Source organism: Pipistrellus kuhlii, unplaced genomic scaffold (genome assembly GCF_014108245.1).
Source record: "Pipistrellus kuhlii isolate mPipKuh1 unplaced genomic scaffold, mPipKuh1.p scaffold_m20_p_85, whole genome shotgun sequence".
In the NCBI taxonomy this organism is placed as follows: Eukaryota; Metazoa; Chordata; class Mammalia; order Chiroptera; family Vespertilionidae; genus Pipistrellus; species Pipistrellus kuhlii.
Window position 1 is genome coordinate 471,105 of NW_023425590.1, and position 11,466 is coordinate 482,570.

Sequence of the window (11,466 nt, forward strand, 5' to 3'; positions counted from 1 at the left end):
TCCCGGTCGGGCACAGGCTGGGGCGTGCAGGAGGCAGCCGATCAATGATTCTCATCGTTGATGTTTCTCTCCCTTCCTCTCCCTTCCTCTCCGTAGAGGGCCGCCTGAGAATGCGCATGGACATTCTTTAAATTGTCAGCTGAGCCCGAGGCACTGGCAGAGTACCCTTGTCCAGGTGTCAGCAGGGGCGGGTCTAGGAATGTAAATCCAGTAATGCTAGGGCCTTGTTAAGAATGCAAATAAGCTCCTTTGAGCCTATAAATAAACCTGCGTGGCTTGGGGGGTCGCTTGCTGCCTCTCCATCAGAGAGATGGCGCCCACCTAGCGCCCAGCTTGCTGAATCTGTTTCTGCCTCTTTGTCTATTTTTTCAATATTTCTTAATTCCCAGCTCCTCCACGCAGCAACCTGTCGTTTTCTGTGATGGACACGAGAACAGAGAGACAGCCCGCCGCACCTCTCTGAAGTCAATAGAAACATATTTAAAAGTAAAATAAGAAGTTTGCTGTATTTCTCCTAGGAGCGGGCAAACCAAGCTACCCTCTCTGCTTCTGCTGGGAACGCCTTCACTCTCCTTACACTGTGACGGTGAGGTGCTTGAGTATATAAGCAGTTCACCAAAGCGACAGAGTCCGCTGGCTGGCCCCCAGTCTTCCCCAAGGGGAGCGTCTTGCAAAGCTACACCGACCCCGTCACAGTGCAGACACGCACACCGGCGCCCCCGGGATGCCGGCATCACCACACGGCTCTCATGCTCCTCCCTCCTGCCCTTCCCTTCCTTACCCCCCCTCCCCACCCCGCAACCATTCTTTTGTTCTCAATGCTATACTTCTGCTATTTCAAGAAAGTGGTACCAATGGCCCAGCCAGTGTGGCACAATGGTTGAGGTTGGATTCCCAGTTGGGGCACGTGCCCAAGTTGTGGGCTTGATCCCTGGAGTGGGTCGAGCAGGAAGCAGCAAATCAGTGGTTCTCTCTCATCATTGATGTTTCTGTTTCTTTTTAAAAAAAATGTATTTTGTTGATTTTTTTTTTTTTTTTTTTTTTTTTTTTTTACAGAAAGGAAGGAAGAGGGATAGCAACTCAGAAACATCGACCAGCTGCCTCCTACACACCCCCTACTGGGGATGTGCCCGCAACCAAGGTACATGCCCTTGACCGGAATCGAACCCGGGACCCTTTAGTCCTCAGGCCGATGTTCTATCCACTGAGCCAAACCGATCAGGGCTGTTTCTGTCTCTTTTTCCCTAACCATTCCTCTCTGAAATCAATAAAAAAATAATTTAAACACACACACACACACAATAAAGTGAAGTAAGTGGAATCATAAAGTCTGCATCCTTTGGGGACTGGCTGTTCCCACCCCGTGTGACTCACCGGCGAGTCCCCGGCGGTGTGCCCTGAGCTCCGCCCTGTACGGCTGCGGAGAGGTCACAGCATGGACTGACCCCCGTGGACCACCCCGTGAGGGCCGGTGCTGCTTTCCAGCGCGGGGCGCTTAGCAGGGGGCTGGATGAGCATGTAGCGCAGGTCTCCGTGTCCATGTGAGCCCCCCCTCCGCCCCCCAGAGCATCCGTGTGCAGCACCGCCCCTCGATTCCTACCCACTGACTCACCGGGATGGCCTCGCCCAGGACGGGCGAGTGTCCGGGAGCTGCCCCGGGCCGGCCACCGCTTGGGAGCCCAACAGAAGCCAGCTGCGTGGTTCCCCCGTCAGGGACTCGCAGCCCACGGAAGCAGCAGGACGGAAACCCTGAGGTAGCGAGGCCTCAAAGGCCTGCGTGACTCCTGGAGGCGTCCAGAGGCGGGGAGGAGTGGACGCAGGTGTCTGGGGAAAGGTGTGGGAGGCGAGATAGAGCTACATTTTGACTGATGGAGATTAATGATATCTAACTTTTATTAAAGGGTCACTGGTGCCAAGTGCTGTCCTGACCCTTTACTTACATTAACCCTTTTACTGCTCATCACCACCTTCAGGTGGATGGTAATTATGATCTAATTTTACAAAGGAGGACACAGAGAGGGTAATAACTGGCCCACTGTCACACAGCAGTCACATGACGGACCTAGGGTACCCACCTAGGCCCTCTGGCCTCAGCCGGCACCCTGGCCCCGGGCACCCTGTGTGGCAGGCAGCGATCTCGGAGGCCACTTTCTGGTCATGATGAATCCAGCTGCTTCTTAGGCTCCGTGTTCACACAGAGCCACACGGAACCCCAGTGGTGGGCTCTGGCTTCATGCATGTGACAAGTTCTTTATGGCCAAGGTTATGACAAGGAATAAAGTTACTTTGCAAAGAACGGCACCAGCTTTAGTGTGCATGTCTGTGTGTGTGTGTGTGTGTGTGTGTGGTGTGTGCATGTGTGTGCATGTATGTGCATGCCTGTGCAGCAGGGCTGTGCCCTCAGTGAGGCTGCACAGCAGCACAGCAGCACAGCTGCAGAGATGAACACGAGGCTGGCTGAGCACACCGATAACAGATGCGGTTTCTGTTCTCTGAACTGCTCTGTGCGTGCCAGGGACGTCACGCCCACTTCCTTGGTTACTAAACCCGCGAGCTGGGCCGTGCGCTCCCAGGGCTGAGGCGGCGGCTCGCCCTTCCAGCTGCACCATACGGGGTAAACAGTAGCATTTTAGGAACCCGGCTTATCTATGTTTTGAAGCCTAAATGCAGCCTTGACAATGTCAGAGCTGCCAGCCCTGCTGGGGTGCGGGGGAGGGAGGGGAGGAGGGGAGCAGCGAGAAGCTCCTGGTCTCTCTCTGGTGGGTGCTGCCCAGCTGGCGGAGCTGGGGGGGTGGAGGGGCTGGCTGCTCTGTGCAGATGTGCGGGTCAGGGAGAGAGCCCTCAGCCACTCCCGTTCAGACAGCACTGAGTGGCGGCCATAGGAGGGCTTCCCTCAGGAGGGGAGAAACCTGGGCTCCCGGGAGTGCGGGCCTGCTGTGATAGCATTAGCGGCGGTGACAGGCAGCGTGCCTGGGAGGCAGGGGGAGGCTCTGAGCCCCTGGCAGGCTGGCAGAGGCCTGGCCTTGGCACCGATTGGGCAGCAGAACCCAGGCGGGCTCTGCTCTTTGGGGAAGCCCTCCTTGGGGTGCAGATGCCCTCGATATTCCAGTGGCAGGGCTTGTGTCCAAAGGGTCCCGCAGCTCTGGGTGACAGGTCTTGGGCACAGACAAAGCCCTAGACTCACTGTGAACCAGGCACACTGGCCGGAACGCTGCCTTGGGTGCCCGCGGCAGGTCCTGGCTGGAGCACAGCCCCGGCCGGAGACCTTACAGAACTTGAGTGCCAAGGCCCTTCTTTCACTGTGTCCGGTTGGTCGGTTGGTGTGCCATCAGGCCCTCCTGGCTGGAGAGCAGGCTCAGCGGACGCAGGCAGCCCCGGGCGGGCAGGGGGCGGGGCGCACACTCAGGGCCCTGGGTCTAAGGTCCGTGCTGGTGCCTTGCCCTGGGGTCACCGCCCCGCTCAGCAGCCTGGCTGCTCCCACATCCGAACGGAAATGCTTGCTTGTTTGTGTCACTGGTGAATCTGAGCAGAAGGACAGGGCCCTTGTCAATCAGTGCCTAACTCTAAGGCAGCCTGCAGCACGGGCCCCCCCCACACACACACACATGCACACAGATACACACACACATACACACACAGATACACACACACACACGCACACAGATACACACACACATACATACACACACAGAGAGACACACACATACATACACACACAGAGAGAGACACACACATACATACACACGCACACAGGTACACACCCACACATACATACATACATACACACACACAGAGACACACACACACAGATACACACACACACAGACACACACACACACACAGCAGCCAGAAGACACTCACCACTGCTCTGGGCCACTCGAGAGGTCCAGGCCTGCCTGCGCCAGCCCACAGCCACGCTCACCTGGAGCGCCACGTCCAGGAGGCACTGGCCCTCGCAGGCCCTGTGGCTTCTCTCCCGGGAGCTCTTGCCTCCGCCTCCTGCCGCTCAGTCACTGACCGCACACAGTCCCAGGCTCTCCTGCTTCCTTCTTTCTCCTGCTCTCCCTGCCCAAAACCCTTTTACCACCAGGGTCAGACCTGCCGATGCCTTATCAGGTGCCTCCGATTCCTCGAAGCTCAGAATGCCCCAGAGTAAACGCCGCCTCACCCCTCCCAGCTCTGTCTGCTGCCTCTGCAGGACCACCAGCGAGCGGCTAAGCCAGGAACCGGACAGCCGGAGCCCCACTCTCTCCTCCCGGCCCACCCACACCAGCCAGGGGCCGAATGCCGTGGGCTCTACCGCCAGGTCTGGAACACCTGTGCCACCCCAGCCAGGCCAGCAGCTGGACCGCAGCCTCCTGGCTGGCCTCCTCCTCTGCAGCCTCCAGTTCAAGCTCAACAGGGGGCTCCCCCCACCCCCCCAGTTCACCTCTTCAGAACGGGCGGCGTGCACTTCTGCGACCTTCCCTCACCCCACAGGCGCCTCCCAGGCCGCAGCTCTGGCCACGTGCCTGCTGCTCTAGGCCTCTGCCCTGGCTGCTTCCTCCTGCCCAGAGCACTTCCCTGAAACCCAGCTCTCCCTCCTTCCCAGCCTCCCTTAAAGGGCCACCCCATGGGCTCTCCTGTGCCCTCCCCCAAGTGCTGACGGCTGGACTCCCAGCCCCACCCGGGACGTCCCTGCTGCTGTCCCTGTCCCTGTCCTGAGGAAGGCTCTTGGGAGCGGGTGTCTTTCCAATCTGCACCGAGCTGGTGGCGCTCCGTGGGCCATCTTCCCCTCCCCTCCCCTCCCGCGCCAAGGCAGAGGGGCCCCTGCAGCGTGGGGTTTCCGAGACCCTGTCCTGCACGGTCACCTGTGAGTGCTCTCCACGCAGGAACTGCGCCCTGAGCCCCGGCGTGGGTTGGAGCGTCGTCCATACACCAGAAGGTGGCGGGTTCGATCCCCAGTCAGGGCGCACACAGGAGGCAACTGGTAGACGATTCTCTCTCAAACCAGTGACAGAGCTTGGGAGGATAAAAGAAAGAATGACGCCCTGAGCACATCCTGAGCGCCGGGTATGACTAACGCTCAGGGCCGGACGCAAAAGAGAATCCGGTGGACTATAAGCTCCGGGCTAGTGGGGGTTCGGGGGAGGGGCTAAAAATGAAACAACACACCCAGGCTCCCGAAGGGCTTGGTCCCCACTGCTGTGAACAGGACTGCACAGCCTGCAACTCCCGGCTGCGCACAGGGACTGACGAGACGGGCGCTCACAGCGGCTCTACAGGTGGCGTCTGCGGGCCTGAGGTCAGCCGAGCTCTCTCACCTGGCTCCCGCAGCCTAGAGAGACCCAGCGGCATGCCCGCAGCACTCAGCCCCGGCCCACAGCGGACTCACAGGACGCCCGTCACAGGCAGAATGGGGCTGTGGCCGAGGAGGGCAGAGGCATCCCTCTGCTTACCAACATCGCCCTGAGGCCACGTGCATGCCTGTTGTCACAGCCTGATACCCATGGCGTGTGCCCGACTCCTCCAGGCCGGCACCAGCGCCTCCTTGGTGACTGACATCCCTACACAAGGCCCCAAGGCCCGAGGAATAGTGTCTGGTGAGAGCGGGTGGCCCTGATTAAACCAATGCTCCCAGAATGCTGCTTTTCAAAAATAAAATAATAATAATCATCATCATCATCATCCCAGGATGTTTGCTTCTTCATTTTTATTTTTATTTATTTATTTTATATATTTTATTGATTTTTTACAGAGAGGAAGGGAAAGGGATAGAGAGCTAGAAACGTCAATAAGAGAGAAAAATCAACCAGCTGCCTCTTGCACACCCCCTACTGGAGTTGTGCCCGCAACCAAGGTACATGCCCTTGACCGGAATCGAACCCGGGACCTTCCAGTCCACAGGCCGACGCTCTACCACTGAGCCAAACCGGTTTCAGCTGCTTCTTCATTTTTAAAATCTCTCATTAACCTGTTAGTCACTGCTCTTTCCTGTTCCTGGTGTGAAACTTTTTACTCGGACTGCTTTTCATCTGTTGTGGCTGTAACATCAGAAAAGGAAGCCTTGGCCAGTCCTGGATGAGAACTGAGTGTCTGCAGGCTCTCAGCACCGCCCCTCTTCCTGCCCCCCAAGGAAAACTGGCAGCGCCCCCTACCTGCCGTGCAGGGTAAGGCAGAGGCTCATGATGAAATGCTCCAGGTTTCTCAAGATAACCCTTTGAGATATTAACACAAGCAAGTGAGGGGATGTCCAGGCTGTCCCCGGCAGCCAGCGGTGCGGGACTGTCAGCTGCAGCTGCGCGGTGTGAGGATGGGCCCGTCGCACTGTCTCCGAATGACTGACACTCAGCGCTGCACGGAGAGGGCAGGCTAGCCAGGAAATGGCATGTCACCACATACCCCAGGGGAGCCTGCCCACTGGCACCCTCTCTTCGGGCTTTTAATGCCAGATCTCCTGGTCACCCCCCTTAGCAAGTGAGGTCTATGCAAAGTGACCCCTTTGCCTTTTTTATTTTTTAAACAGAGTATAATTAGTTTATAAGTCTTCTATTAAAACTCTGGCTCACTGAAATTTGATAACCGCTAACTAACTAACTACATCTCAACAGGCACACTATAAAAAAACGTAAAGTTAGTATTAACAAATGGAATTTTTCAGGCCCTAAAAGCAGAAAAATGTTTAAAATCCTCCAATTTTAAACGAACAGCTTAGGTCTCCTCCCATTTCCAGCCCCGCCCTCCCCTCTGTGAGGTGGGCAGTCCCTGTCCTTGCGGGACGGGCTGCTGCAGAGGGCGGGGCCGTGGGTTCCCAGGAGAGCGAGGTGTGATCCGAAGCCATTACATTCCTGAGGCCCAAGGTGCACGCACCACGTGGAGTGCTGACTCATCACAAGGAGTGTTTAGGTTCTTGGCAAATCATCTGAGCACTCGCTCAAAGGAACTAATAAAGCTGCCCCACTGCTCGCCCGGCTGCAAACCGGTGATTATCAGGAGGAGCCAGAAACTTCTGCTAGCAGATAAATCTCCCCCGCAGGCCTGCAACAGCGCCGCCTCCCGCTTTCGCTCCCACGGTCTCCGGAGGGGTTGGGCTGGAGTAACAGCTTAAGTTTCGGAAACCATCTGCTGCCAGAAGAGAGAAACACTCTGCCAGGCTCTCCAATCTTCGCTGCACAGACTGCGGGGAGTGAGCCTTCCCTTATCGCTCCAATCCGCCTGGATGTGTTTGCAATCACCACTTACCTCCCAGTGTCACCGTGTGCTGTGGGCTGTTCCCTTAGACAAGGTCTCACCAGACAGAGCCCAGCAGAGGCCGGGGGCTGGGCCTCCCTGCAAAGCAGATGCGAGGGGACACGGAGAGGGAAACCTTCGAACACGGAGCCTGTGGCCCCGCTGTGGTCATTGGGCTTCAGGCTGAAAGTGCGTCTGTCCTCCTAGTTCTGAGACACGACAATCCCCGGTGAGCCTGGTGCACCCAGGCATCGCGGTGCAGACAGCACGGGAGGGTCTCATTTCTGTGGGACTTGCTGGTGGGGGAGGGCAGAGCAGTGTGATTTCAGAGTGCTGGTGGAGGCAGCACAGCGCCTGGAGCTCACGTCTGGCAAAAAGATGCCCTCCACCAACACCGCCCCTCGCACCAACTTAGGGACCAAAACACCCGAGGACCTTTGTCCCAGGGTCAGGGGAAGGTCCGCAGGAATGCAGGCGCACAAAACCTGTCTCAAGAGCCACACGGCTGCTGCCTGGGGAAGACTATGATTTTGGGGTGAATATTTAGGAGCATAGGACAAATCGATCCGTTCTTTAAACTCAGCAACCCTAAGAAAGATGTCTCGAAATAAGAGTAACTGTTGGCAGCCGTCACACACTTTTCACAAACCCGGGAAGACAGGGTGGAAAGTTCCTCGGAGAATCTAGAACTCCTAAGAATTCAGGGGCGTGAAGCCAGGCTCAGGCCCACGTCTACACCTCAACTCCAGGCGCTGGATACGGTTCCGCTGTGGGCTCTGGGCTTTTCCTAAGTGCTTCTCCGGATGGAGAATCCGTTTCCACCGCATCTCCCCTGGCAGGTCCTAGACTGAGCAACCCAACTGACAGCACACCGCTCCCTTCCCTTTACGGACCGGACCCAGCGGCCTTCCTCCCGGTCTCCGGCAGAGCCCACTGAGGTGGGGACCGGCCAGAGGGAGGCCACTCCAGGGCCAGAGGAGTCCCTACAAACTGTCACTGGAGAGAGTGAAACCCAGCAGGCATTGCTCTTTGCCTTAGGGATTAGCAGATTCCCCAGCGTGAGTTCCCACGCCCAGCGTGGTTCAGGGTTCTGGCTCAGGAAGAGGGGCCGCATGCAAATGAGAGACAAGAAACAGTAATTTGGAAATATTGGGGCCAGGTGGGAGCCCAGCTCAAGAGGAAGGACTCCGCCTGGGCTCAGGCCTCCCCAACCTTTTATTCAAAGTGGGACACACCTATAGCCCTGAGGCAGGCAATCTCCAGTAACAGGCAGACCATCTTATCAGTGTGACTATAAGGATTTACATGACTACCTGGTGGGAAAGTTGCTTCCTCTTCCATTGTCTATACCGCCCTGACCCTTCCCCTTCCCGGAGCTCAAGGGCCATCAGCCTTCCGGGCTCCTGGTCCACACCTCTCCGCTAGTGGAGGCGATGGGCGGCTTCCTGCCCTGGCCAGGGGCGGCCGGCCTTGCTCTCCACATCACCGCTTTCCAGGCAGATGGGGAGTCAGCACATGCAGGGCTGCAGTGAGGCTCAGGTTCCTAGGCAATAGTGAGGTGCCCCAGGCTTCCGGTTCCTGCTGCAACTCGGGGTCTAAATGTGTGTGGCTCTCCCCTGTGCTGCCCAAGCAGCCACTTTTGCCTTAAAATGACACTTTACATTATGCTGTGCCCACTGGGACGGCGCCGCTTCTGTATGGCATGTCCAGAAGGAAGCTCGGCAGCGGGGGAGCCAGGGCGCAGCAGCTCAGGAGCCGAGGTCACAGAAAGGCCATGCAGGCTCAGTGACAGGTCCTCCTTTAGGGCTGTCATCTGGGAAGACACCATGACGAATTTGCAAGGTTTTTAACTTTGTCTCCACATGCGTTCGCTTTTGGAAAAGTGCGTGTAAAGGAAAAATTTTACCAAATATAGTAAAGCCTTATTTATAAATAAGCGCAGGAAAGAAAAACATTTTTAGGATGCCGGAGTCAGCAAGCTCACAAGCCTGGGTTATTTTGTTTGGGGTCTAATTATATCCTGTGACCACACCAGGATTTTCCCAAGCTTCTGTGCTTCCCACCCCCTCTTTCCGCCAGTGCCCACAGGGGAGGTCAGAAATGGATAGATTATTGACTGACGTGTTCAAAACACCCGTATGTTTTAGCACAAGTGCAGATTTCTGGTAACTGTTTGAAGAGTACATTTGTGCCATGTTATTGTTAAATTCCTAGAGAAATCTCAAAACTAAAATGCCAAATCATACAGGAGTTTGATGCTTTCAAAGAAATATTTTGAATACTATTTTCTTTGCTTTTTAAAATCAGTGATGTGCCGAAACCCATTTGGCTCAGTGGATAGAGCATTGGTCTGCGGACTGAAAGGTCCCAGGTTCGATTCTGGTCAAGGGCATGTACCTTGGTTGCGGGCACATCCCTAGTAGAGGGTGTGCAGGAGGCAGCTGATCGATGATCCTCTCTCATCAATGTTTCTAACTCTATCCCTCTCTCTTCCTCTCTGTAAAAAAATCAATAAAATATATTTTAAAAATAAAATAAAATCAGTGATGCTTGCAGCCAATACTCCAAGAGTGGTTTTAACTCAAAACAGAAATGACTGTTAGAAATTTTCTATTTTTGCTTCCTTTATCCAAAATTAAATGTAGGTGTATCGTTCCGATCCTGTGGCTTAGACCCCTGATTTCTCTCCCTGCCTTGAGCTGCTGGCAAAGCCTCCCCATCCCAACCCCCTGAAGAGCATGAGCTCATTCCCACAGCTTCCGTTCACTCAGGCTCTTATGCTCTGTGAGCAGCAACTGCTGCTTAACACGTCTGACAAACAAGGCTTTGCATTCTTCCTGCTCAAGGATTACTCCTAATCTTTGGTGACAGCTGTGTTCTCAGTGAACGGAACACCTGGCAGCGGGAAGCCGCATTCCACTCCAGGTACGGGATGGCATTACACAAAGGTTTAAGTAGGCAATAAACAATGTGTACTTTCAGGAGGAAATCGCCAATATTTATTTAAAAAACAACACTTTTTTTTTTTTTTTTTTAAACAACACTTACTATAACATAAGCATGAGTAAAAGTTAGGTGATTTGGGAAATAATGTATTCTCTACTGTGAAATGCACCACGTGCTGGACTCCTGGTTCTGCTTCTGTATCACGGCCATTTCCGGTGTATTTCTGGCTCCTGGTGCCTGCTCCTCTGATCTACCTGGAATCATCAAAGGAGAGATGGGGGGGGAGGGGGTCCTTTAAGAAGCTGATCAATTTTGGGTCCCACAGTGGGACACTACCAAACACCAATACCCCAGATGGGATGAGATGGGTCCGGAGGAATGCTTCTGAGTCACGTCTGAGTTTATTTCCAGCTCATCAGCCTCAGGTTCCACACTGAAGGTTTGTTTGGGAGATTCCCTTGCTGACAGCCCCTGAACTTACTTTCTGACTTTGAATTTGGGCACCTCCAAAGCATCAACAGGTCACCCCAGACACAACTTTTTAAAAAAACCAGCACCATCATTTGTAGCAGTACTTAGTGTCCAACAGAAACCACTCCGTCTGTCAAACAATATCTCGACTGCAAAGCTTCTCTTACTGTTGGTGGATAGATAATGACACGGACAGTCACTATCACCGTGGCAACAGTGCCCAGGAACTATCAGAGGAAAATTGCACATGGAAGGCTGGTTCTAGAGCAGTCATGCCTCAGCTTCCTCCGGGGTATGCTTTTCCTGCAAGTCTGGTGTGCCCTCGGGTACCACCAACCCAGTGCGGCTCCAAGACTGCAGACCACGCAGCGACCCCACTGACCTCCCCCCCCCCCCGCCCCCGCAGGGGCACAGAACCACATCGCGCTGGGCGCGCGGTCAGTGCCCACCTATAAAGACAGCGAAGGGCAGGAAGTGCCCGGAGGCCGGAGGAAGCGGCGGGCCCCGCTGTGCTCCGCACGCCCACGCGGCCGCGCACCTGCCTCTCTCCCCCGCCGGCTCCGCGCCGCGCACGCACCTGCTCACAGAACGTTGGTCCGGCGAGCCATGTCCCGTCCTCGCGGCCCCTTCTGCACCTTCCCCGGGGCCAGGCCCAGGGGCCTAAGTGGGCTGGAGAGTCAGCGAACCCCAAACCCGGAGGGATCCATCACTCAGACGAGAGCGCTTTACAAACGTTTAACATAAAAGGGTTTTCCTCTTGTTCTTTAGAGAAAGAAAGGAGAGCCAGAGGCCGGAGCCAGGCCGGGGCTGGACCTGCCCTCCCACGTGGGCGGCGGGGCC

The 11,466-nt window shown here is 55.6% G+C and overlaps 1 non-coding gene across 1 annotated transcript; it reads right to left on the reverse strand.

Moving 5' to 3' along the window:
* Nucleotides 1-10,716: 10,716 nt before the first annotated feature.
* On the reverse strand, nt 10,717-10,989 carry LOC118712261. Its single transcript, XR_004985986.1, has one exon. It is a non-coding gene; the product is annotated as a small Cajal body-specific RNA 13 (non-coding RNA).
* Between the last annotated feature and the right edge of the window lie 477 nt (nt 10,990-11,466).